The 27,599-nt window shown below is 35.3% G+C and overlaps 1 long non-coding RNA gene across 1 annotated transcript; it reads right to left on the bottom strand.

The window, feature by feature from the left end:
* LOC144960803 (uncharacterized) lies at positions 1 to 27,599 on the bottom strand. Its single transcript, XR_013642948.1, has 5 exons — positions 27,531 to 27,599; positions 25,653 to 25,736; positions 18,572 to 18,629; positions 4,684 to 4,750; positions 1 to 110 (listed from the first exon to the last, which is right to left on the bottom strand). It is a non-coding gene; the product is annotated as an uncharacterized LOC144960803 (long non-coding RNA).

Below are 27,599 nucleotides of genomic sequence, written 5' to 3'. Positions count from 1 at the left end.
ACTCAATCGATTTATTTCATTGATTTTATTGTCATATGCTATAGGATAGGCCAAAAAATAGATCCTTATGAGAGTCCATCATCTGATGTGTGATAAAAACTTGATCTTGGCTGGAGAGAAAAATTTAAGGAAATATAGATTTCATGTTTGATGCATCATATTAAAATAATATTTGCTCATGGAGTATTCTCTTTTACTTCTCACACTAGCGACATACTTAAGTCCCATCGGCCATAAGGGAAATTGGTGTCAATAAATTTCAAAGACAAATCGGTTCATCCAGGACCTAAACAAAATTATTTAACCGGCTATGTGGTCTTGTGGTATGACACTCGTTATCGGATTGGAAGATCCTGGGTTCGAGCCTCGCTCGGCGCATAGTTGACACCTTGGAAAAGGCTCTTTACTCACCGTACTCAGGTGTAAAATGACTACCTGACCGTTAACAGCGTTGTCTGTCCGAAAAATTTTAATATCGCCTAACAGGCGTCATGTTTCGTTCTACATCTTACGTGTTGCTGTTGATCAGGGACCCCTTGTAAAGCGCTTCGAGCACGTTTAATGGATATTGCGCTATATACAAAAGCTCAAGTTTGCTCAAGTTTAAAAAATGGATTATGAATATGGATCCTTTAAATTTCATGAAAGGGCGTTTTAAAAAGACCATGCCCAAACGTAACAGAAATGCTCACAAATTTTACGATGTGTTTTACGTTTTCAAATATTTTTGCTATTTTTTTATCTCAGATTTTTGTTTGAGATAAAAATAGATATAAGATCTTTGAAAACACCACGGCTGTCAGTGTGCAGTTCCTTGTGACAATGGAACATATTCTGTACTTTCCTATCAACATATAACCAATTACGTGGAAGAAAATAAATGATCATTTATATGCGCAGTATCCACTAAACGTGCTCAAAGCTCTTTACAAATGGTCCCTGACTAACAGCAACACGTGTAGAAAAGACATGACGTCTGTTGGGCGATTTTTTTCCGACAGAGACAAAGCTTTTAACGGTCAGGTACTCATTTTACACCTGAGTACGGTGAGAGAATGTGACTGGGTCGGGATCCTGACCTCCCATAGTGGACAGGGAGGTACATGCCATGTCTTCTATCCCCCCATACCCGTTTTCCAATTGTTTCCTGTCGTTGTCTTGGTATTAGATTACTTAGTTTTGTCCTGACCCTGGCCGGAGTCCTTGGCTGGGAGGGAAACAGTTGAATGTACAGTTATAGTTTTGGGAGATGATCTTTCTTCCCTTGTAAATCAACTCTCTGTTATGCATTGTATTATGTTTAGTTTACATATTATATTATATGATTTGTAAACATTTGAGTGTATTCCTCTTAGTTGGGACCTGTGCTTGTGTCTGGATGAGACTTTTAGGTGATCTCAAACTAAGTACTGTGATAGTATGCTCTCGGAATCCTCATGTGTTCCCTATTTGAACCAATTCCCGTTAACTTACCCTTTCTTGGGTGCTTTAATTGTAATTCTAGAACTTTTTACTATCCCATTTTCTTCCTTTTTACTGGCGCTGATATGACCTTAATGTGTTGCAAGCGCCGTAAAACCTTTAAAAAAAAGAAGAAAAAAAAAAAGAAAGAGACTGTGATTAAAGAGCCTTTTCAAAGGACTCAATTATACGCCGAGCGAGGCTCGAACCCAAGACCTTCCATTCCGAAAGCGAATTTCATGCCACAAGACCATAATATAGCCGCACAAATGAACCATTGATAATGAACAATTCTTTCCTTTCATATCTCTGAATTGATCAATAGGGAATGAGATTAGCGGAAGAGTAGCGTCCCTTAATTGGACGTCACCCATAGTCTGTGACGTAACCGGCTGAAAAGTTATTAGAGAGAGGACGTCATGGTGGTTGTGCTTCCGCGAGGACGAGAGACGCATGCGCAAAATCAACTCCACGGGGACGAGAGACGCATGCGCACAACCAACATGGCGTTCTCTCTCTAATAACTTTTCCGCCGGTGCGAGGACGAGAGACGCATGCGCACAACCAACATGACGTTCTCTCTCTAATAACTTTTCCGCCGGAGACGTCACAGACTATGGGTGAGGTCCAATCAAGGGACGCTACTCTTCCGCTAATCTCATTCCCTATATTAAACATTGATTAATCTATTATCTTTTCATTTATTAATTCATCTATTTTTTTTAAATTATTTTTTTTTATTTTCCTCAGTTAATTGTTGTGTTTATCTTTATTGCATCCTTAATTCATGTTCTATGCAGATATTTTTAGTTATATTACACATTGCTCCAAAAATAAACCTGCGAATCTGGAATTTTAACTCAAATAAGCTTTGCTGCATTGGTCTGAATAGCCTTAAGCTTTCTAACTTTATTTTTAGCTGATTATATGTCATTAATTTTATAGATATAATCAAGCCCAGATAAAACCAGATAAACTATTAGGAAACTCTGTAATTTTTGTGGGAATTAATATGTCTTTTATTTTGCTTATCTTTCTTAATTCTATATTAATTAAAGCGATGAATCTTTAAGTTGATGTCTCATTGAGGGAAGCGAATAATTAAGAAACTATTTTTTCATAATACGAATAATTATGCTAAATGGAATGTTACTTCAATCTAATAAACAAAATAAAAAACAAAACAAAAAAAAAACAAAAACAAAAACAGGTAATGCGGACGTTTCGGGTTTTCCTTGTAACAACAATACAGGATGAATGAAGTACTACAGACGAATGAGAATATTATGTTAGAATGACGACATGATGACCTCCCATAGTGGTCAGGGAGGTCCATACTGTGTCTTCTATCCCCTGTATCTGTTGCTTTCTGTCTTTGTCTTGGAATGAGATTACTTAGTTTTGTCCTTACCCTGCCCGGGGTCCTTGGCTTGGAGGGAAACAGTCAAATATATAGTTATTGTTTTGGAAGATGATATTTTTTTCCTTGCAAATCATCTCTCCGTTATGTATTATTATATTTGTTATTTTGAATTTATAATGTAAGCATTTGAGTGTATTCCTCTTTGTTGGATTTTGTTCTTGTGTCCGGATGAGACTTATAGGTGATCTCAAACTAAGTACATCGGTGGTATGCTTTTGGAATCTACATCTGATCCCTATTTGTTCCCAGTTTCCCTATGTCGTACTTTTTCTTGGGTGCTTTAATTGTAATTCTAGAACTTTTTCCTATCACATTTTCTTCCATTTCACTGGGGCTGATATAACCTAAATGTGTTGCAAGCTCCGTAAAACTCTTAAAAACAAACCAAAAAAAAAAAAACGACACGATTAATGAAACACTACAGACGAATGAGATATGTGAGATTGACGATACGGTGACCGAAGCACTAACTTACAGACGAATGAGATACAATGTGAGATTGACGATACGGTGACCGAAACACTAACTTACAGACGAATGAGATACAATGTGAGATTGACGATACGGTGACCGAAGCACTAACTTACAGACGAATGAGATACAATGTGAGAATGACGATACGGTGACAGAAACACTAACTTACAGACGAATGAGATACAATGTGAGAATGACGATACGGTGATCAAAACACTAACTTACAGACGAATGAGATACAATGTGAGATTGACGATACGGTGACCGAAACACTAACTTACAGACGAATGAGATACAATGTGAGATTGACGATACGGTGACCGAAACACTAACTTACAGACGAATGAGATACAATGTGAGAATGACGTTTTAAAAGGCGAATAAACTATAACGAACGGTTGTAAATCAGACAAAGATCTAATTTGAGATATTGAAGACAATTGTTGATAAAACATGAAATAAAGAGATTTCAATATCGTTGTAATGTGTAGACGACTCGTCAAGATGGGAGTTTAAGTAATCATTGATAAATTCTCAGTCTTAATTTGATTCAACGACAACAGACTAAATACATTTAAATATCCGTTTAAAATTTCATATCTATATAAATGTCGTTCAGTGGTAGCAAAATCAAATGTATAGACAACGACAACAGACTAAATACATTTAAATATCCGTTTAAAATTTCATATCTATATAAATGTCGTTCAGTGGTAGCAAAATCAAATGTATAGTCAACGACAACAGACGAAATACATTTAAATATCTGTTTAAAGTTTCATATCTATATAAATGTCGTTCAGTGGTAGCAAAATCAAATGTTATAGACAACGGCAACAGACGAAATACATTTAAATATCTGTTTTAAAATTTCATATCTATATAAATGTCGTTCAGTGGTAGCAAAATCAAATGTATAGTCAACGACAACAGACGAAATACATTTAAATATCTGTTTTAAATTTCATATCGATATAAATGTCGTTCAGTGGTAGCAAAATCAAATGTTATAGACAACGGCAACAGACGAAATACATTTAAATATCTGTTTAAAATTTCATATCTATATAAATGTCGTTCAGTGGTAGCAAAATCAAATGTATAGTTAATTAATTAATTAATTAATTAATTAATTAATTAATTCATTCATTCATTCATTCATTCATTCATTCATTCATTCATTCATTTTAAAATTAAAATGACCCGAAATGTAGGATTTTTTTTTAAATTTTTTTTTTCAATTTATGGAACCAAATCATTTGTCTTCAACATAACATACAAACTCGGCATACGTTTATTCATTGACTGATATGGTCGATACTTACTGACATCATTTACTATCGGGGTCGTTCGTTTTCTTTTTTAAAAACACGTCGTGCACATCGTCTGTAACTTAAAAAACAAACAAAAAAAGAAGTACAAATAAGCACAAATAAATATATCAAAGCTTTAAAAAAATAATAAAATTAAAGAAAAAACACAAAAAAAATAAAAAAATAAACAAGCACGGAATGTTTCGGACTCAAAACCCTTCTTCAGCCAACAGCAAAAAATCAAACAAACAAAAATAAAACAATAAAAACATAAACATCTATTGAATATGCATTATACCGCATGTTAAAAAATTATAGAAAAAAACAAAAGAGTTTATTTAGAAAAGATATTCTCACTTTAAGAAGTTAATTGAGTAGCACTGGTAAGTTGATAATATTTGAGCTTTTATATAGCGCCGTATTCACCAGACGTGCTCAAATCGATTTACAAAGGGGGTCCCTGACCAACAGCAGCACTTAACATGTAGGACTGGACATGACGCCTGTTAGGCGATATTACATTTTTTCCCGACAGAGACAACGCTGTTAACGGCTAGGCACAGATTTTACACAGGAGTACGGTTAGAGAATGTGAGTATATAGCCTTTTCCAAGGACTCAACTATTCGCCGAGCGAGGCGCGAATCCAAGACCTTCAGATCCGAAAGCGCGTGTCTGACCACAATACTACATAGCCGCACAAGACAAATACAAGAGATAATGTATTAGGACGCATTAACCCTCTCCTTACCAACACAGAAATATAATCCCATTCGTTAAGATACAACCAACAGTTTTATTAACCCTCTCCTTACCAACACAGAAATATAATCCCATTCGTTAAGATACAACCAACAGTTTTATTAACCCTCTCCTTACCAAGACAGAAAAATAATCCCATTCGTTAAGATACAACCAACAGTTTTATTAACCCTCTCCTTACCAAGACAGAAATATAATCCCATTCGTTAAGATACAACCGACAGTTTTATTAACCCTCTCCTTACCAAGACAGAAATATAATCCCATTCGTTAAGATACAACCAACAGTTTTATTAACCCTCTCCTTACCAAGACAGAAAAATAATCCCATTCGTTAAGATACAACCAACAGTTTTATTAACCCTCTCCTTACCAAGACAGAAAAATAATCCCATTCGTTAAGATACAACCAACAGTTTTATCAACCCTCTCCTTACCAAGACAGAAATATAATCCCATTCGTTTAGATACAACCAACAGTTTTATTAACCCTCTCCTTACCAAGACAGAAAAATAATCCCATTCGTTAAGATACAACCAACAGTTTTATTAACCCTCTCCTTACCAAGACAGAAATATAATCCCATTCGTTAAGATACAACCAACAGTTTTATTAACCCTCTCCTTACCAACACAGAAAAATAATCCCATTCGTTAAGATACAACCAACAGTTTTATTAACCCTCTCCTTACCAACACAGAAAAATAATCCCATTCGTTAAGATACAACCAACAGTTTTATTAACCCTCTCCTTACCAATACAGAAAATAAATCCCATTCGTTAAGATACAACCAACAGTTTTTATTAACCCTCTCTTACCAAACAGAAAAATATAATCCCATTTGTTAAGATACAACCAACAGTTTTATTAACCCTCCTTACCAACAACAGAAAAATAATCCCATTCGTTAAGATACAACCAAAGTTTTATTAACCCTTCTCCTTACCAATACAGAAATATATCCCATTTGTTAAGATACAACCAACAGTTTTATTAACCCTCTCCTTACAAACACATGAGAAAAAATTAATTAACCTTTGCCTTATAGATACAATCCACAAACAACAGTTTTATTAACCCTCTCCTTACCAACACAGAAATATAATCCCATTCGGTAAGATACAACCAACAGTTTTATCAACCCTCTCCTTACCAACACAGAAAAATAATCCCATTCGTTAAGATACAACCAACAGTTTTATCAACCCTCTCCTTACCAACACAGAAAAATCATCCCATTTGTTTAAGATACAACCAACAGTTTTATTATAACCCTCTCCTTACCAACACAGAAAAATAATCCCATTCGTTAAGATACAACCAACAGTTTTATTAACCCTCTCCTTACCAATACAGATAATCAATAATTTATCCCATAATCTGTTAAGATACAACCAACAGTTTTTTATTAACCCTCTCCTTACCAAACAGAAAAATAATCCCATTCGTTAAGATACAACCAACAGTTTTATTAACCCTCTCCTTACCAAGACAGAAAAATAATCCCATTTCGTTAAGATACAACCAACAGTTTTATTAACCCTCTCCTTACCAATACAGAAAAAATAATCCCATTTGTTAAGATACAACCAACAGTTTTATTAACCCTCTCCTTACCAACACAGAAAATAATATCCATACAGTTTTATTAACCTCTCCTTACAAGACAGAAAATAATCCCATTCGTTAAGATACAACCAACAGTTTTATTAACCCTCTCCTTACCAAACAGAAAATAATCCCATTTGTTAAGATAAACCAACAGTTTTTTAACCCTCTCCTTACCAAGACAGAAAATAATCCCATTCGTTAAGATACAACCAACAGTTTTATTAACCCTCTCCTTACCAATACAGAAATATAATCCATTCGTTAAGATACAACCAACAGTTTTATTAACCTCTCCTTACCAAGACAGAAAATAATCCCATTGTTAAGATACAACCACAGTTTTATTAACCTCTCCTTACCAAACAGAAAATAATCCCATTCGTTAAGATACAACCAACAGTTTTATTAACCCTCTCCTTACCAAACAGAAAAATAATCCCATCGTTAAGATACAACCAACAGTTTTATAACCCTCTCCTTACCAAACAGAAAATAATCCCATTCGTTAGATACAACCAACAGTTTTATTAACCCTCTCCTTACCAAGACAGAAAAATAATCCCATTCGTTAAGATACAACCAACGTTTTATTAACCTCTCCTTACAAGACAGAAAAATAATCCCATTCGTTAAGATACACCAACAGTTTTATTAACCCTCTCCTTACCAAGACAGAAAATAATCCATTCGTTAAGATACAACCAACAGTTTTATAACCCTCTCCTTACCAACAGAAAAATAATCCATTCGTTAAGATACAACAACAGTTTTATAACCCTCTCCTTACCAAACAGAAAAATAATCCATTCGTTAAGATACAACCAACAGTTTTATTAACCCTCTCCTTACCAAACAGAAAAATAATCCCATTCGTTAAGATACAACCAACAGTTTTATCAACTCTCTCCTTACCAAACAAAAATAATCCCATTGTTAAGATACAACCAACAGTTTTATTAACCCTCTCCTTACCAAACAGAAAAATAATCCCATTGTTAAGATACAACCAACAGTTTTATTACCCTCTCCTTACCAAACAGAAAAAATAATCCCTTGTTAAGATACAACCAACAGTTTTATTAACCCTCTCCTTACCAATACAGAAAATAATCCATTTGTTAAGATACAACCAACAGTTTTATTAAACCTCTCCTTACAATACAGAAAAATAATCCCATTCGTTAAGATACACCAACAGTTTTATTAACCCTCTCCTTACCAAACAGAAAAATATCCATTTGTTAAGATACAACCAACAGTTTTATTAACCCTCTCCTTACCAAACAGAAAAATAATCCATTCGTTTAGATACAACACAGTTTATTAACCCTCTCCTTACCAACAGAAATAATCCATTCGTTAGATACAACCAACAGTTTTATTAACCCTCTCCTTACCAAACAGAAAATAATCCCATTGTTAAGATACAACCAACATTTTATTAACCCTCTCCTTACCAAACAGAAAAATAATCCCATTGTTAAGATACAACCAACAGTTTTTTTAACCCTCTCCTTACCAAACAGAAAAATATCCCATTCGTAAGATACAACCAACAGTTTTAACCCTCTCCTTACCAACAGAAAATAATCCCATTGTTAAGATACAACCAACAGTTTTATTAACCCTCTCCTTACCAGACAAAAATAATCCCATTCGTTAAGATACAACCAACAGTTTATTAACCTCTCCTTACCAAACAGAAATAACCATTTGTTAAGTACAACCAACATTTTTTAACCCTCTCCTACAACACAGAAAAATAACCCATTCGTTAAGATACAACCAACATTTTATTAACCTCTCCTTACCAAACAGAAAATATCCATTTGTTAAGATACAACCAACATTTTATTAACCTCTCCTTACCAAACAGAAAATAATCCCATTCGTTAAGATACAACCAACAGTTTTATAACCCCTCCTTACAACAGAAAATAATCCATTCGTAAGATACAACCAACAGTTTTATAACCCTCCTTACCAAACAAAAATAACCCATCGTTAAGATACAACCAACATTTTATTAACCTCTCCTTACAAACAGAAAATAATCCCTTCGTTAAGATACAACCAACATTTTATTAACCCTCTCCTTACCAAACAGAAAATAATCCATTTGTTAAGATACAACCAACATTTTATTACCTCTCCTTACCAATACAGAAATATAATCCCATTTGTTAAGATACAACCAACAGTTTTATTAACCCTCTCCTTACCAATACAGAAAAATAATCCCATTCGTTAAGATACAACCAACATTTTATTAACCCTCTCCTTACCAACCAGAAAATATCCATTGTTAAGATACAACCAACAGTTTTATTAACCCTCTCCTTACCAGACAGAAAATAATCCATTCGTTTAGATACAACCAACAGTTTTATTAACCCCTCCTTACCAAACAGAAATATAATCCCTTCGTTAAGATACAACAAATTTTATTAACCTCTCCTTACCAAACAGAAAATAATCCCATCGTTAAGATACAACCAACAGTTTTATCAACCCTCTCCTTACCAAACAGAAAAATAATCCATTGTTAGATACAACCAACATTTTATTAACCCTCTCTTACCAAGACAGAAAAATAACCCATTCGTTAGATACAACCAACAGTTTTATTAACCCTCTCCTTACCAATACAGAAAAATAATCCCATTTGTTAAGATACAACCAACAGTTTTATTAACCCTCCTTACCAACACAGAAAAATAATCCCATTTGTTAAGATACAACCAACAGTTTTATTAACCCTCTCCTTACCAAGACAGAAATATAATCCCATTCGTTTAGATACAACCAACAGTTTTATTAACCCTCTCCTTACCAATACAGAAAAATAATCCCATTCGTTAAGATACAACCAACAGTTTTATTAACCCTCTCCTTACCAATACAGAAAAATAATCCCATTTGTTAAGATACAACCAACAGTTTTATTAACCCTCTCCTTACCAACACAGAAAAATAATCCCATTTGTTAAGATACAACCAACAGTTTTATTAACCCTCTCCTTACCAATACAGAAAAATAATCCCATTTGTTAAGATACAACCAACAGTTTTATTAACCCTCTCCTTACCAACACAGAAAAATAATCCCATTCGTTAAGATACAACCAACAGTTTTATTAACCCTCTCCTTACCAATACAGAAAAATAATCCCATTTGTTAAGATACAACCAACAGTTTTATTAACCCTCTCCTTACCAATACAGAAAAATAATCCCATTTGTTAAGATACAACCAACAGTTTTATTAACCCTCTCCTTACCAACACAGAAAAATAATCCCATTCGTTAAGATACAACCAACAGTTTTATCAACCCTCTCCTTACCAATACAGAAATATAATCCCATTTGTTAAGATACAACCAACAGTTTTATTAACCCTCTCCTTACCAACACAGAAAAATAATCCCATTTGTTAAGATACAACCAACAGTTTTATTAACCCTCTCCTTACCAATACAGAAAAATAATCCCATTCGTTAAGATACAACCAACAGTTTTATTAACTCACTCAATCATAGTCCTAGATATTTTTGCTGCTTTTCAAAATTGGAAACATTTGTATTAAAATGAGCATGTACATAGATAGTTTTATTCAACTATCATCAACATGTAAAAATAAAAAATATTATCTTTGATACCAAGCGTATAATTTGTCTCAGAAAAATGTAATACATAGGCATGGGGTAAAAGTAACTTGGGTAAACTACGGATGTAGTCGGTGTTAGGGTTGAGTGAGTTAATCGGAAAAGTTATTTATATACATCACACGATTTTTTGGAAAAATATTTTCTTGCAAAGCTTGTTATGCTACAAACAATATTAGGTATGATAAGTAGGTACTTATTTCTCCTCAGTTTGAGTGAATTATAATCACATTTTCCTGAAAAAGGTCCCGTCCCTATGTTGTGTAAATGTTGCTGCTCGAAGCTCGAGGAAATAAATAATAACGTGAAGTTGAATGTAAGCTTCAATTTAATTACAAAAACAGATCAAATGAACGTTTCGGGTTTCCCCTTTATCAACGTTGGTTAAGACTACGCGACTACCACATCATCTCATTCATCTGTGGTGTTTCATTCATCCTGTTTTGTTGATAAAGGGGAAACCCGAAACGTTCATTTGATCTGTTTTTGTAATGAAATTGAAGCTTACATTCAACTTCACAATTTACGTCCCTATGTTGAGAGTTAAGGTAAAGAGAGGCTTGAAAAGCTGTACAAGCTGATAGAGAAGGTACATGACCCAGATGATAATAGTTACGGTGATAGAGAAGGTACATGACCCAGATGATAATAGTTACGGTGATAGAGAAGGTACATGACCCAGATGATAATAGTTACGGTGATAGAGAAGGTACATGACCCAGATGATAATAGTTACGGTGATAGAGAAGGTACATGACCCAGATGATAATAGTTACGGTGATAGAGAAGGTACATGACCCAGATGATAATAGTTACGGTGATAGAGAAGGTACATGACCCAGATGATAATAGTTACGGTGATAGAGAAGGTACATGACCCAGATGATAATAGTTACGGTGATAGAGAAGGTACATGACCCAGATGATAATAGTTACGGTGATAGAGAAGGTACATGACCCAGATGATAATAGTTACGGTGATAGAGAAGGTACATGACCCAGATGATAATAGTTACGGTGATAGAGAAGGTACATGACCCAGATGATAATAGTTACGGTGATAGAGAAGGTACATGACCCAGATGATAATAGTTACGGTGATAGAGAAGGTACATGACCCAGATGATAATAGTTACGGTGATAGAGAAGGTACATGACCCAGATGATAATAGTTACGGTGATAGAGAATAGAGAAGGTACATGACCCAGATGATAATAGTTACGGTGATAGAGAAGGTACATGACCCAGATGATAATAGTTACGGTGATAGAGAAGGTACATGACCCAGATGATAATAGTTACGGTGATAGAGAAGGTACATGACCCAGATGATAATAGTTACGGTGATAGAGAAGGTACATGACCCAGATGATAATAGTTACGGTGATAGAGAAGGTACATGACCCAGATGATAATAGTTACGGTGATAGAGAAGGTACATGACCCAGATGATAATAGTTACGGTGATAGAGAAGGTACATGACCAGATGATAATAGTTACGAGTGATAGAAAGGTTAATGACCCAGATGATAATTACGGTGATAGAGAGGTTACATGACCCAATATATAGTTCGGTTGATCAGAGAGTAGACAGAATGATAATATTAGTGATAGATATAATACCATATATATTTTATATTAGGTTGACCATGTAATATTATATAGGAATAAAATATCATTATTATTAAATTATATTATTATTATTATTATTATTTTATTGATTATTATTATAATTATTATTATTATTATTATTATTATTATTATTATTATTATTATTATTATTATTATTATTATTATTATTATTATTATTATTATTATTATTATTATTATTATTATTATTATTATTATTATTTTATTTTATTATTATTATTATTATTATTATTATTATTATTATTATTATTATTATTATTATTATTATTATTATTTTTATTATTATTATTATTATTATTATTTTATTATTTTATATATTATTATTATTATTATTATTATTATTATTATTATTATTATATTATTATTATATTATTATTTTATTATTATTATTATTATTATTATTTATTATTATTATTATTATTATTATTATTATTATTATTATTATTATTATTATTATTATTATTATTATTATTATTATTATTATTTATTATTATTATTATTATTATTATTATTATTATTATTATTATTATTATTATTATTATTATTTTATTATTATTATTATTATTATTATTATTATATATTTTTTCTTTTTTTCTTCTTCTTCTTCTTCTTCTTCTTCTTCTTCTATTTATTATTATTATTATTATTATTATTATTATTATTATTATTATTTATTATTATTATATTATTATTATTGCATTGGTACTCGCCTCCCATAGATCTGGCTTGAATTACCGACGATAATCATCTCTCATATTCCTAGTCTTATTTCCCTCTTATATCCTCCGCCCATAGTCCCAGGTTCACTCCGCTCTGGTGTCAATTTCTCTTAGTCCATATCTCACTTCCCATAACTTCGGATGATTTCAGCAGTTTTCTTGACCTCCCATAGTGGGCAGGGAGGTACTTACTGCGTCTTCTACCCCCATATATCTGTTTTCCAACCTGCTTTCTGTCTTGGTCTTGGAATGAGATTACTTGGTTTTATCCTGGCCCTGGCCAGATACCCTGGCCATAATCATCTCTCTGTTACGTACCGTATTATGTTTTGTATACATATTATATTATATGATTTGTAAACATTTGAGTTTATTCCTCTTAGTAAGGACCTGTGCTTGTGTCTGGAATAGACTTTTAGGTGATCTCAAACTGAGTACTTTGATAGTGTGCTCTTGAAATCTACATGTTTCCTATTTGAACCAATTCCCCTTTTGTCTTCCATTTTCTTGGATGCATTAATTGTAATTCTAGAACTTTTTACCCTCCTATTTTCTTCCTTTTCACTGGCGCTGTTATGACCTTCATGTGTTGCAGGCGCCGTAAAACCCGTAACAACAAACAAACAAACAAAACAATCAGCAGTTTTCGAAAAACAATAGTACTCCTCTTGGCTCATTGTCCACTGGTGTCCACCTCCCATATTCCCGGCTTCATTTTACACCTCTCGTAGTCCCAGGCTCATTCTCAATTGGTGCCTACATCCTATAGTCTCAGATTCATTCACCTCCTGTGCCATCTTCCCATAGTCCGGCTTCAAGTTCGACTGGTATCCAGCTCCCATAGCCCCAGGTTTATATCCCTTTGAAATCCTCTTTTCATAGTCCCAGGTTCACTACCCACTGGTGTACACTTCCCTGAGTAACTGGTTCATTACCCACTGGTGTACAATTCCCTGAGTAACTGGTTCATCACCCACTGGTGTACACTTCCATGAGTAACTGGTTCATTACCCACTGGTGTACACTTCCATGAGTAACTGGTTCATTACCCACTGGTGTACACTTCCCTGAGTAACTGGTTCATTACCCACTGGTGTACACTTCCTTGAGTAACTGGTTCATTACCCACTGGTGTACACTTCCCTGAGTAACTGGTTCATTACCCACTGGTGTACACTTCCCTGAGTAACTGGTTCATTACCCACTGGTGTACACTTCCCTGAGTAACTGGTTCATTACCCACTGGTGTACACTTCCATGAGTAACTGGTTCATTACCCACTGGTGTACACTTCCCTGAGTAACTGGTTCATTACCCACTGGTGTACTCTTCCCTGAGTAACTGGTTCATTACCCACTGGTGTACACTTCCCTGAGTAACTGGTTCATTACCCACTGGTGTACACTTCCATGAGTAACTGGTTCATTGCCCAGTAGTAAGATCAGACCTGAACCCTGGAGAACTCCTAAATATGAATACAGGTGAAATCACAAAAACAGATTCCACTACTTGTTCACCTTGATCTGGACAAATGAGAAAATACCATCTGATTGGAAGAAGAGCCTGCTAGTAAAATTACCCAGACATGGCAACCTGTCCCAGTGTGACACGTCGAGAGGAAACCTCTTGTTGTCCATACCGAGCAAAGTGCTCACAAGAATTATGCTTGACAGGATGAAAGTTACTTTGGACAAAGCGCTACGAGATGAGCAGGCATGCTTCAGAAAAGAACGGTCACGCACAGACCACCTTGCAATTCTAAGAATCATTGTTGAGCAGTCGATTGAGTGGTAATCATCCCTATATGTATGCTTTATGACTTTGAGAAAGCATTTGACAACGTCGACAGGGAAAGCATCTGGAACATCCTTCTCCTCTATGGGTGACAGAAAAATTTATAAAGATCATCAAACGACTTTATGATGGGTTTTCCTGACAAGTCATCCATAATGGTCGATTCTCAGATGATTTTAATATTACATTGGGAGTTAGGCAAGGTTGTTTGCTGTCCCCACTTCTATTTCTTGTGGTATTGGACTGGGTGACAAAGACAGCATATGTCAACAATGGCATCCATTTTAAAAAAGACTTGAAGACCTTGAATTTGCAGATGACCTAGCCTTCCTCTCAAACCGCCTACAAGATATGCAAAACAAAGTCACAGCCCTGGAAGAAACTGCTCAGTGAGTTGGTCTCAAGATTAGTGAAGACAAGACAAAACTACTGCGCTTAACTGCCAAATAAGAAGTACAAATCACCATCTCTGGCACAGCAATAGAAGATGTTAGGGAATTTACATACGTTGGCAGTAAAATCAGTCAGTCGGATGGCACTGATGAAGACATTATCGCTAGAATCAAGAAAGCGCTCTAGGCCTGTGCAAATTGCGACCAATATGAAAAACGTCCAACTTATCCACAAACATTAAGCTTAAACTATTTAAAACTAATGTTAAAGCAGTCCCGCTCTATGGGTCAGAGACTTGGCGAACACCCTTGACCACATCAGCCAAGATACAAACTTTTGTCAATCGCTGTCTTCGACAAATACTCAGGTTGAAATCGTTTGACAAAGTGCCAGATGCTGACCTTTGGACAAGAACAAACCAAGAACATATGGATGTCCAGGTCAGACGCATAAAGTGGCGATGGGTCGGCCATACCCTGCGGAAAGAGCCCTGCAATATAACCAAGCAGGCCCTCGAATGGAACCCACCTGGATCGAGGGAAATGTCTCCTAAGAACCAAAGAAGACGGAAGACGGCTATTGAGGCCCTATGCACCGCCAGGAGCCAAGAGGAATAAGTCATATCTGGGGCTTTGAATTGATGTATTAATGATTCTATTGCTTTTTTGTTGTTTGCTGAAGAAGGGGTTTGAGTCTGGTTTTCGTATTTTGTTCTTTTTTTTTTAAGCTGTAAAAGTAATTTGTGTTATTGCTCTCCACAACTTCAAGCAGTTTAGTATCACACTTATTTCAAAATATTTTAGCTTTTTTATAGCACAGTATCCACTAAATGTGCTCAAAACGCTTTACAAGGGGTCCCTGGCCAACAGCAACATTTACCATTTAGAATAAGACATGGCACCTCTTAGGCGATATTACATTTTTTTCGAGCAGAGACAACGCTATTAATGGCCAGGTACTCATTTTACAGCGGAGTACGGTGAGAGAATGTGAGTAAAGAGCCTTCTCCAAAGACTCAACTATGCACCGAGAGCGAGGCTCGAACCCAGGACCTTCCGATCCGAAAGCGAGTGTCATACCACAAGACCATAGAGGCGCAAAACCTACTTCTATGATTATGCATTGAAGAAATTTAATGAAGACTGGAAAGTGCTGTGTTGATATTTTCTTCTTTTGTGAAGCTGTTGTGTTTATTTATATCCATTCCTATTCATAATATAAGCTATTGAGTTATGACGAGTGAACGACGGAGTGCATAAGATGAGGTGACAGAAGTGTTTGACGAGGATCTCTTTTAATTCACTCAACCCTAATACCGACTATGTCCGTAGTTTACCCTGGTTATTTTTACCCCATGCCAATTTATTACATTTTTCTGAGACAAATTATAGGCGTAGTATCAAAGCTAGTGTTCTTAATTTTACATGTTAATGGTAGTTCAATAAAACTATCTAAGTAATGCTCATTTTTATTGTATTTTTTCCAATTTTGAAAAGTAGAAAAAATCTCCAGGATTGAGTGAGTTAAGGATTGTACAATACGGAGTGCATCAGTAAACATAACTTTAAAGTGATACTAGGCTGCTAGAAGATGTGGACTCTAAAAAGTCACAAACAAAAATGAATAGAACAGCTTGCAAAAGAAGAAAATACCAAACACGGAAAGTTTCGCGCTCAAAACCCTTCTTCAGCCAACAACAACAACAAACAATAGAGACATAAATACATTACTAACTTCCAGGTTAACAATTGTCGTCAACATGGAATTTAGTAATGTATCTGTGTCTCTAATGTTTTTTGTTGTCGAAGGGTTTTGAGCCGGAAACCCTACGTGTTGGGTATTTTGTATACGTGTTGGGTATTTTGTATACGTGTTGGGTATTTTGTATACGTGTTGGGTATTTTGTATACGTGTTGGGTATTTTGTATACGTGTTGGGTATTTTGTATACGTGTTGGGTATTTTGTATACGTGTTGGGTATTTTGTATACGTGTTGGGTATTTTGTATACGTGTTGGGTATTTTGTATACGTGTTGGGTATTTTGTATACGTGTTGGGTATTTTGTATACGTGTTGGGTATTTTGTATACGTGTTGGGTATTTTGTATACGTGTTGGGTATTTTGTATACGTGTTGGGTATTTTGTATACGTGTTGGGTATTTTGTATACGTGTTGGGTATTTTGTATACGTGTTGGGTATTTTGTATACGTGTTGGGTATTTTGTATACGTGTTGGGTATTTTGTATACGTGTTGGGTATTTTGTATACGTGTTGGGTATTTTGTATACGTGTTGGGTATTTTGTATACGTGTTGGGTATTTTGTATACGTGTTGGGTATTTTGTATACGTGTTGGGTATTTTGTATACGTGTTGGGTATTTTGTATACGTGTTGGGTATTTTGTATACGTGTTGGGTATTTTGTATACGTGTTGGGTATTTTGTATACGTGTTGGGTATTTTGTATACGTGTTGGGTATTTTGTATACGTGTTGGGTATTTTGTATACGTGTTGGGTATTTTGTATACGTGTTGGGTATTTTGTATACGTGTTGGGTATTTTGTATACGTGTTGGGTATTTTGTATACGTGTTGGGTATTTTGTATACGTGTTGGGTATTTTGTATACGTGTTGGGTATTTTGTATACGTGTTGGGTATTTTGTATACGTGTTGGGTATTTTGTATACGTGTTGGGTATTTTGTATACGTGTTGGGTATTTTGTATACGTGTTGGGTATTTTGTATACGTGTTGGGTATTTTGTATACGTGTTGGGTATTTTGTATACGTGTTGGGTATTTTGTATACGTGTTGGGTATTTTGTATACGTGTTGGGTATTTTGTATACGTGTTGGGTATTTTGTATACGTGTTGGGTATTTTGTATACGTGTTGGGTATTTTGTATACGTGTTGGGTATTTTGTATACGTGTTGGGTATTTTGTATACGTGTTGGGTATTTTGTATACGTGTTGGGTATTTTGTATACGTGTTGGGTATTTTGTATACGTGTTGGGTATTTTGTATCATTTTGATTCTGTTATATTCATTTTTGTTTATAACTTTACGGGTTTGTGGAGTGACTTTATAAAAACCCACAATTACCAGCGTCATATGGTTAGTCCCAGAGGGAATTCATTAATATTACGTTTAAATAAAATCATAGCATCCAAGTAAAAACACATGACATCACAACTATTTCCCTGCTAGCGTTCAGTGTACAAAACGAGTAGACTTCACGTTATATGTTTTCATTATTAAAATGTTAGACATTGTGATATCAAACAATGAAATACTTACAGCATACTACAACTTCAAGGTTGTAGTTATATTCGCAGGTATAGCCCACGGGACACGGCTATAAAATTAGAAAGAAAAATTTAAAACTTGATGTTTTTGTTCAATGGCATAATTCAAGACTATCTAATTCAATATTTTAAAAATTTAATGTCCATGTTTAATACTTACACGAATTACAAGTCCTACTATTATTCACGGTTTCGTTTATAGGCAATATGTTGGTAATGAACCTTCAACAATCCCACGATATTTGCTCTTTAATGCACTAGTTTGGTCTGACTGAATTAGATAGGACATACCTCATTGTGAATGCTAATGGCGACATACATACACCTATCACACATACATATATATGTGATATGGTTTTTATGCAGTTAAAGTTTTACTGTCCTGTAATCCTCTGTGGTGAGTCATCAACACAGTAGGTCAACAGTTAGGAGCGCCAGTAACTTTTATCCTCCATCAACTTTCGAACTTTGATCCATAATTTTTATCTAATTTGCAGCAAACGGTTTTTGTTAATTTCGAAGTTTCAGCTCCATATAACACAGAGGGAAAGATAGAAGGCAAGCGTGGTCGAGGATTAAGAACTACAACCTGGCTTGGAAATGTCGCAGCGTACGTAGGAAGCCCCATAAATCAATGTGCGAAACTCGCAGATGAAAGAGAGAGCTGGCGAACCATGATCTTCAACGTCGTGTCCGACATGGAACATCGGTAACGGTAAAGGTAATAAAAAAACTGACAACAAGTAATCATAATTATGTGTAGCTTAAAATTAATTAAACTTTTCTTTGCATTTCAAAGTTTGAGTAAAATACAAAAAGATTCACCATTTATCTTCTCATTTGAGTCGCCAGACATTTTAGCTCTAAGGAAGAAAATGGCATGCACGTGTTCTGCCTCATCACAACAATAATATTAGTATGTTCCTTTTGGTTGGGGCCGATATGGATATGGGTTTGAATTTGCTATATTTATCTTTAATTCTTTTATCAGGCCTTGGGGGAGGCTTCCGTCTTTTGCTTTTCATTTCTTGAAGTTGTGTGGCAAGATAACAACACCATTTGCAAAATCTAGATCTTCCAATATTTTCCAAAATATCAATTTGATTTCTGTTTTGTTTCTTTCACGATCCAATCAAGTGCCAATAGGAGGGAAAATGGGGAGTGAAAGAGCATGGAGCGAAACGACGATTACAGATCTGTAATCATGGATCAAAACCATTCATGGTCTCAACCTCAACTTGGGTAGGTGAAGCTATTAAACCGAGAAGAAAACCACTCTGAATAAAAAATCAAAGTTTATATTGGATTCATTGGCTTGGGGACTGTGACACTTTGTTCATGTCAGTCTGATACAATCCGTTCATGTATGAACTCACTATGTTCATATTAGTGTAGAACTCACTATGTTCATGTTAGTGTGAAACGCACTATGTTCATATTTGTATATAACTCAATATGTTCATGTTTGTGAAATGGTTCCGATACAATCTTTTCTACTACTGAAGATAAAAGCAAATTTTTGTTGTAATGAATACTGTTTGGTTTGTGATTCTGTTTCTTATAGACAGGTACATTTCTCATAAAATGTATAACAAATAAAAGGGAGTGAAATGACTTATACAAAAGATACAACACATGGTACATTATGTTTCAGCCTTTGGCCTTTGTCAGGTAAACAAGGAAAGGTAATATGTTGTATTATATTTGCATTATGGTTAAAAGGTTATAGGTAAAAATCTCTCTCTGTGTGTGTGTGTGTGTGTGTGTGCAAGGAAAAGAGAGATAGAGGTGGACGGAGATATATATATATATATATATATATATATATATATATATATATATATATAGAGAGAGAGAGAGAGAGAGAGAGAGAGAGAGAGACCAGGAGATGAAGTAATGAGATTGACTGTTTACCCATGTCAAAGTGATGTACAATTAAAGAATTCGATAGTAATCTTATAGACCCCTGCCTCCCCTGTTAATATATACTTTAAAAAGGAAAGAGAAAAAGAAAGAAAGAAAGAAGGAAAGAAGGAAAGAAAGAAAGAAGGGAGGGATGGATTGGTATCAGATTAGACATATTTTTGAGGAGAATCTGCACTACGCTAAAGCTAATTTACTTCATTTTTATGGGGTCCCGATAGTCAGTTGGTCGAGCATTCGATTCACACGAAATGGGACCAAGATCGATCCTGGTGCAGTCAAGATTTTTTCTGACCCCCCCCCCCTCCTGTGAATGGGTAGCTAAATCTGTTAGATTTGGTGGAAAGTACTGTGCGATAGACCAGCGTCCTATCGGAGGGATAGAAAGTAATTGCTATTGTTCGTTTCGCGCGTAGAAAACGGGATAAACTCTGGCTCTGTGGGCCCAATGCCTCTTAAGGACTTTTAATTCATTGTTTTCAATTTTAGAATAGTTCTACATTTACATACATGTCTTATAGTAAGTTCAACTTAGTTTTTTCAGTTTTTATCTTCCCCTTACATTAAATATAACTTTGAAACGCACTCTTCATATCCCGCTTTCTCTTTCCCTCTGTCTTTCTCATTCTCATTCTTCTCTCTCTCTCTCTCTCTCTCTCTCTCTCTCTTTCTTTCTCTCCCTCTCTCTGTCCCTATTTCTTTCCTTTCCCTACTCTCTCTCTCTCTCGCCTCTCTCTCTCTCTCTCTCTCTCTCTCTCTCTCTCTCTCACACACAACCACACATTGTTACGTATAATGTTTAACCATAATGCAAATGTAATATAACATATGTCTTTCTCTTGTTGATCTGAAACAGGTCATAGCCGAAACGTCGTTTACTTTGTGTTGGATCTTTAAAAGAGTAATTTTTACTTCCTTTACTTTATTATACACTTTATTGACTCATTTAGCCACCTCTATATGTTAAATTTCTCACTACTTTTCCAAATTTTGTCAAGTCACCGGGTAGAGACTTCCAATACATAATTGTACCTGGGGGAAAGGATTGACATTTCTTGTGGGTTTTTTTTCGTGGTTTTTGATTGGGAAGGCGGTTTGTCCTGGTATTCAGGATGTTTAATGTTCGATCCCCAGTCGAGGTAGACTGATTTCTCTGGGTGTTTTATGTTGTTGTATTTTTCTTTCCTGCCTTGGCACCTTTCATACACAATTGTTTAGTTCTTTATCTCACACCGGTGCCTGCTCCTTAATTTCTTAATTTGTCCTGGCATACCCTCAAGCAATCTTCAGTTCGTGTCGGCCTTTTCTCGCTTTCAACGTCATCCAATTATTCTCTGCCATTCTGTTGGTTGGGTCATGTCTATCACAGACATGATGACACACTGATAAGGAAGGCTCTGCGATGGACACCCCAAGGAAAGAGGAAGCGAGGTCGCCCCAGGAGACTTGGATACATACCGTGGAGAGGGACCTAAAGCAGACAGGTCTGTCCTTCAAGATGGCCCCAAGAATTGCTGCCGACAGGACCAGGTGGAGATCCCTTGCATCGACTCAAGCGCCAGCTTGCCGGAGAGGATTGAGCGAGTGAGTGATCCTGTTTGTTACACTCCAATCTTTTCTTCTTCTTCTTCTTCTTCTTCTTCTTCTTCTTCTTCTTCTTCTTCTTCTTCTTTTTTTTTTTTTCTTTTTCTTCTTCTTCTTCTTCTTCTTCTTCTTCTTCTTCTTCTTCTTCTTCTTCTTCTTCTTCTTCTTCTTCTTCTTCTTCTTCTTCTTCTTCTTCTTCTTTTTCTTCTTCTTTTTCTTCTTCTTCTTCTTCTTCTTCTTCTTCTTCTTCTTCTCTTTTCCATTTTAAGTCTGTAACTTCAGATTTGAAATATTCCACAGACCACAGGTTTTTTATTTCATTGGAGATGTGAGATTATTCCACTGTCTTAATGCCGATGGTATGAACGAAAACAAGTGGGCATCCACTCTTGAGTGGGGAACCATGAACTTGACTAACTTCCTCTTTTCTTTTTTTGGAATATCTCCGAGGACTAATTTAACTCGATAGTTTAGGCCTTTGCAAAATATTGTTACTTTGTCACGGTTTCTTCTATGTTGCAGTTGTTCGAGATTTAAAACAGTTTCACTTTTTATCTTTGTTGTTGTGATTTATAAATTTCACTCCTCTTTTTTGTATTTGTTTGACTTCCTTTAATTTCTGATTTGTGGTGAGGGTCCCAGACAGAGATAGTATATTCTAGTGTAGGACTCACAAAGGCTTTGTAGATGATGAACATTAATACCCTCCTTGACTTATGACTCTTGGCTCCTGGCGGAGCATAGGGCCTCAACCGCACTCTTCCATCTTCTTCTGTCCTTGGCACAGACCCCAGGTAAGATTGGAGACGCTCAAATCTGGGTGAAAGACTCTCCTCCAATTCTGTTTTGGACGACCCCGTTTCCTCTTGCCCTGTGGGTTCCATTCGAGAGCCTTCTTAGCTATATTAGAGGGCTCTTTCCGCAGGGTATGGCCAGCCCATGGCCACTTTCTACGTCCGACCTGGACATCCATTTGTTCTTGGCTTGTTCTTGTCCAAAGGTCAGCATTTGGCACTTTGTCTGACCATTTCAAAATGAGAATTTGTCGATGACAGCGATTGTCAAAAGTTTGTATCTTGGCTGATGTGGTCAAGGGTGTTCGCCAAGTCTCTGACCCATAGAGCAGGACTGCTTCAACATTAGTGTTACATATTTCAAGCTTGGTATTTGTTGATTTGCTGGACGCTTTCCATATTGGTCACACTATTACATAGGCCTGGCTTACTTTCTTGATTCTAGCGATGATGTCTTCATTAGATCCACCCGACTGACTGATTTTGCTGCTGTATAAGTTTCTTTTGGAGAATCCTAAGCCTTTTTTTCCAGTTTGGAGTTTGTTAAGGTTGGTGGAGAATGTCTGTGTCATTTAGGGATTTATTATTCTTAATACGAAGGTCTTGGCTGCAAAAAGGCGCATAATTGTGGTCATTAATACAGACCAAGAACAAAATTGGACCTGAAACAAATTCTTGTTGAACACCCAATAGAACATGAATAACTGATGCCATTTTATTTTCAAACATTGGGTTTTTAGTATTATAAGATAGGAAGAAAGCTTTATGAAACGTTGTATTCGTAGAATAAACGACGAGAATTCTCAAAAAAACACATTATATATTTTGTGCTGTGTACAATCGGTAGCCTTGATAAAAAAGTATAAATCAAAGTGGGAAATCAAAGAAACAAACAGTAAAAGTATAAATCAAAGTGGGAAATCAAAGAAACAAACAGTAAAAGAAACATGACTACATGGCGATACAAACGTTTATAGATCAAAGTGGGAAATCAAAGAAACAAACAGTAAAAGAAACATGACTATATGGCGATACATACGTTTATAGATCAAAGTGGGAAATCAAAGAAACAAACAGTGAAAGAAACATGACTATATGGCGATACATACGTTTATAAATCAAAGTGGGAAATCAAAGAAACAAACAGTGAAAGAAACATGACTATATGGCGATACATACGTTTATAAATCAAAGTGGGAAATCAAAGAAACAAACAGTAAAAGAAACATGACTACATGGCGATACAAACGTTTATAGATCAAAGTGGGAAATCAAAGAAACAAACAGTAAAAGAAACATGACTACATGGCGATACATACGTTTATAGATCAAAGTGGGAAATCAAAGAAACAAACAGTAAAAGAAACATGACTACATGGCGATACATACGTTTATAAATCAAAGTGGGAAATCAAAGAAACAAACAGTGAAAGAAACATGACTACATGGCAATACATACGTTTATAGATCAAAGTGGGAAATCAAAGAAACAAACATTGAAAGAAACACGACTATATGGCGATACAAACGTTTATAAATCAAAGTGGGAAATCAAAGAAACAAACAGTGAAAGAAACATGACTACATGGCGATACATACGTTTATAGATCAAAGTGGGAAATCAAAGAAACAAACAGTAAAAGAAACATGACTACATGGCGATACATACGTTTATAGATCAAAGTGGGAAATCAAAGAAACAAACAGTGAAAGAAACATGACTATATGGCGATACATACGTTTATAGATTTAACCCATCATATCCAAATGGTCATTACGTCAGGACAAATTCAGCTACGAAAATTCAATCAGAAATAAAACGTACGGACTTCAAAGTGCTCGCAATGCAAGACGAACTATTTATTCCACGCCTCTCCCTAAATAACAACGCGTAATAATATTATGATTATAAGAATTATTTGTGACGTCAAATTATATATCGTTAAATTTCACTAAAATCAGATTCTTTATTAAGAAGGATAATTTAAATATTTTTGAAGACGCCTTTTATTGAAGGATGACGAAATAGGAGTCGACTGAGGGGCAAAATAAATGATTTGTTAAACTCCTTTGCCTTGTGGAATTCCAACTTTGTTCCGAACGCGCACACGCAAGCACGTGATTTGGTTGGGAACACGTCCAGAATTCCAAAAAAGCCAGAGTGTAAAAATCATATTTTATTCCAGCCCTCTCATTGGAAAACCCTATCATTTAATTTCTTTGTAAATACGAAATCGTTGAATAATGCTTTGAATGGGTTAAATACAAATTTTAATTAACGATTGCAGAATATTTTCGCACATTTTATTGGTGTGAAATTAGGTGTAAAAGACATCTTATTATTAAAGACAATCGTTTGGTGTGCATGAATGCAAATCGAGCGATTTTAGTTTTGGGTCAAATTGTCATTCAAGCATATGGAGAAGGATAATAATTATGGTGAATAGAAGTATGAATACATTATATTTGGTTACAAAATATTTAATAATCTCACTTGTAGGGCTGGAATATAAATATTCTTTCATCTCATTAAACTCGTTATGATATTATCGTACAATAACGCATACTCGCAAGCTCGTTGTGCTTTTCGACACGATAAAAATAACTCATTTAATAAATAAAAAGAGATGAAAGAATCGTACACTATTCTCGACCAAATCGAAGTGAGCATAAACCCAAGATTTTAAAAAAAAATTGCTTTTAAAAAAAGTATCAACTTCAACTTGAAATAAAAGGCTTTTGAGCGTGGATGATATAATAAATATCACTTACTTGGCTCTCATCATCACAGACATATCTTGGTTTTAATAGACAGCCGTCGGTCAGACCAAGAAAACAAGCGGCGAACACCAGAATCTTTTTTACGAGAAATAATAGGAGAATAAAACACAAAGATTGATATAATAATCATATTCTGACATTCTCAGCAAAACAAGTATTTATAAGTTTTGCAAGTAAACTCATCCTTTAAACCTCAACTTGCTAAAAACTTTAAAAAATTGAGCTTTTATAAAACGCAATATCCACTAAACGTGCTCAAATCGCAATACAAGGGCTCCCTGACCAAAAACAAAACGTAACATGTAGAACAAGACATGACGCCTGTTATTCGATATTACAATTTTTTCGGACAGAAACAACGCTGTTAACGACCAGGTACTCATGTTACACCTGTGCGTTGAGAGAATGTGAGTAAAGAGCCTTTTCCAAGGACTCAACTTTGCCAGGACTTTCCGATCCGAAATTGAGTGTCATAGCACAAGACCACATGGCGGCACAAAATTTTCATCCTGGGAGTTCCTGGACATTGTCCTTGATGTTCCAGACTAGAGGTTTTGTTGTTGTTGTTGAAAACAAGATGATGTCCATTTAAATTGACCAGCTTCTGAAGTATGAAATTTCTGGCCAAATATTTTATAAACTTGTTTTAGAATTTGGCATTATAGACATTGTTTAAAGTCATAAATATTTATTTTGTAAATCTGTACTAATAAAAGAGCAAATATATATTTTGTAAACTTATACTAATAAAATACCAATGTTTTGTTTATACATCTTAACAACGCCACTACCACATTATCTCATTCATCTGTAGTGTTTCATTCATCCTGTTTTGTTGAAAAAGGGGAAACCCGAAACGTTCATTTGATCTGTTTTTTTTGGTAATTAAGTTGAAGCTTACAATCAATTTCATATTATTTATTTTACTGATAAATCCCCTCCCTCTCTCTCTCTGTCTGTCTCTCGTTATCGGCCTGGTACTCATTTTCAACCTGAGTACGGTGAGATTATGCTCATAAAGCCATTTCCCATGGAATCAACCATGCGCCGAGCAAGACCCACACCAGGACCTTCCGAATCGAAAGGGTGTGTCCTCTTAAGATTATCACCGACATCACTATTGTTACTTTGGGCCTATATCGTCTTGAGGCTATGTGGTCTAGTGGTATGACACTCGCTTTCGGATCGGACGGTCTTGGGTTCGAACCTTGCTTGGCATAGTCGAGTCCACGGAGAAGGCTCTTTACTCACATTCTATCACCATTATCAGGTGTAAAATGAGTACCTGGCCGTTAAAAGCGTTGTTTCTGTCCTAAAACATTGCAACATCGCCTTACAGGCGTCATGTCCCGTCCTAAAAGTTAAATGTTGCTGTTGACCAGGGACCCCTTGTAAAGCGCTTTGAGCACATTTAGTGGATATTGGCTATACAAAAGCTCTATTTATTTACGACTACTACTACTACTACTACTACTACTACTACTACTACTACTACTACTACTACTACTACTACTACTACTACTACTACTACTACTACCACCACTACTACTACTACTACTTCTACTACTACTACTACTACTACTACTACTACTACTACTACTACTACTACTACTACTACTACTACTACTACTACTACTACTACTACTACTACTACTACTACTACTACTACTACTACTACTACTACTACTACTACTACTACTACTACTACTACTACTACTACTACTACTCTTCCTCCTCCTCCTCCTCCTCCTCCTACTACTACTACTACTACTACTACTACTACTACTACTACTACTACTACTACTACTACTACTACTACTTCTACATTCATCAAAGCAAAAGCAATAAGATCAAACAAATAGAACTCACCAGAAGTTTTAAAGTATTCATGTTGATCGTTTCTGTTTAGACAAGCAAATGATAATCAGTGGATGTTTT

The sequence above is a fragment of the Berghia stephanieae genome, chromosome 15 (genome assembly GCF_034508935.2).
Source record: "Berghia stephanieae isolate SIO BIC M18660-M18661 chromosome 15, UCSD_Bste_1.3, whole genome shotgun sequence".
NCBI classification, from domain to species: Eukaryota; Metazoa; Mollusca; class Gastropoda; order Nudibranchia; family Aeolidiidae; genus Berghia; species Berghia stephanieae.
Note: the sequence above shows the minus strand (reverse complement) of the source record. Positions and strands in the feature narration are given on the sequence as shown.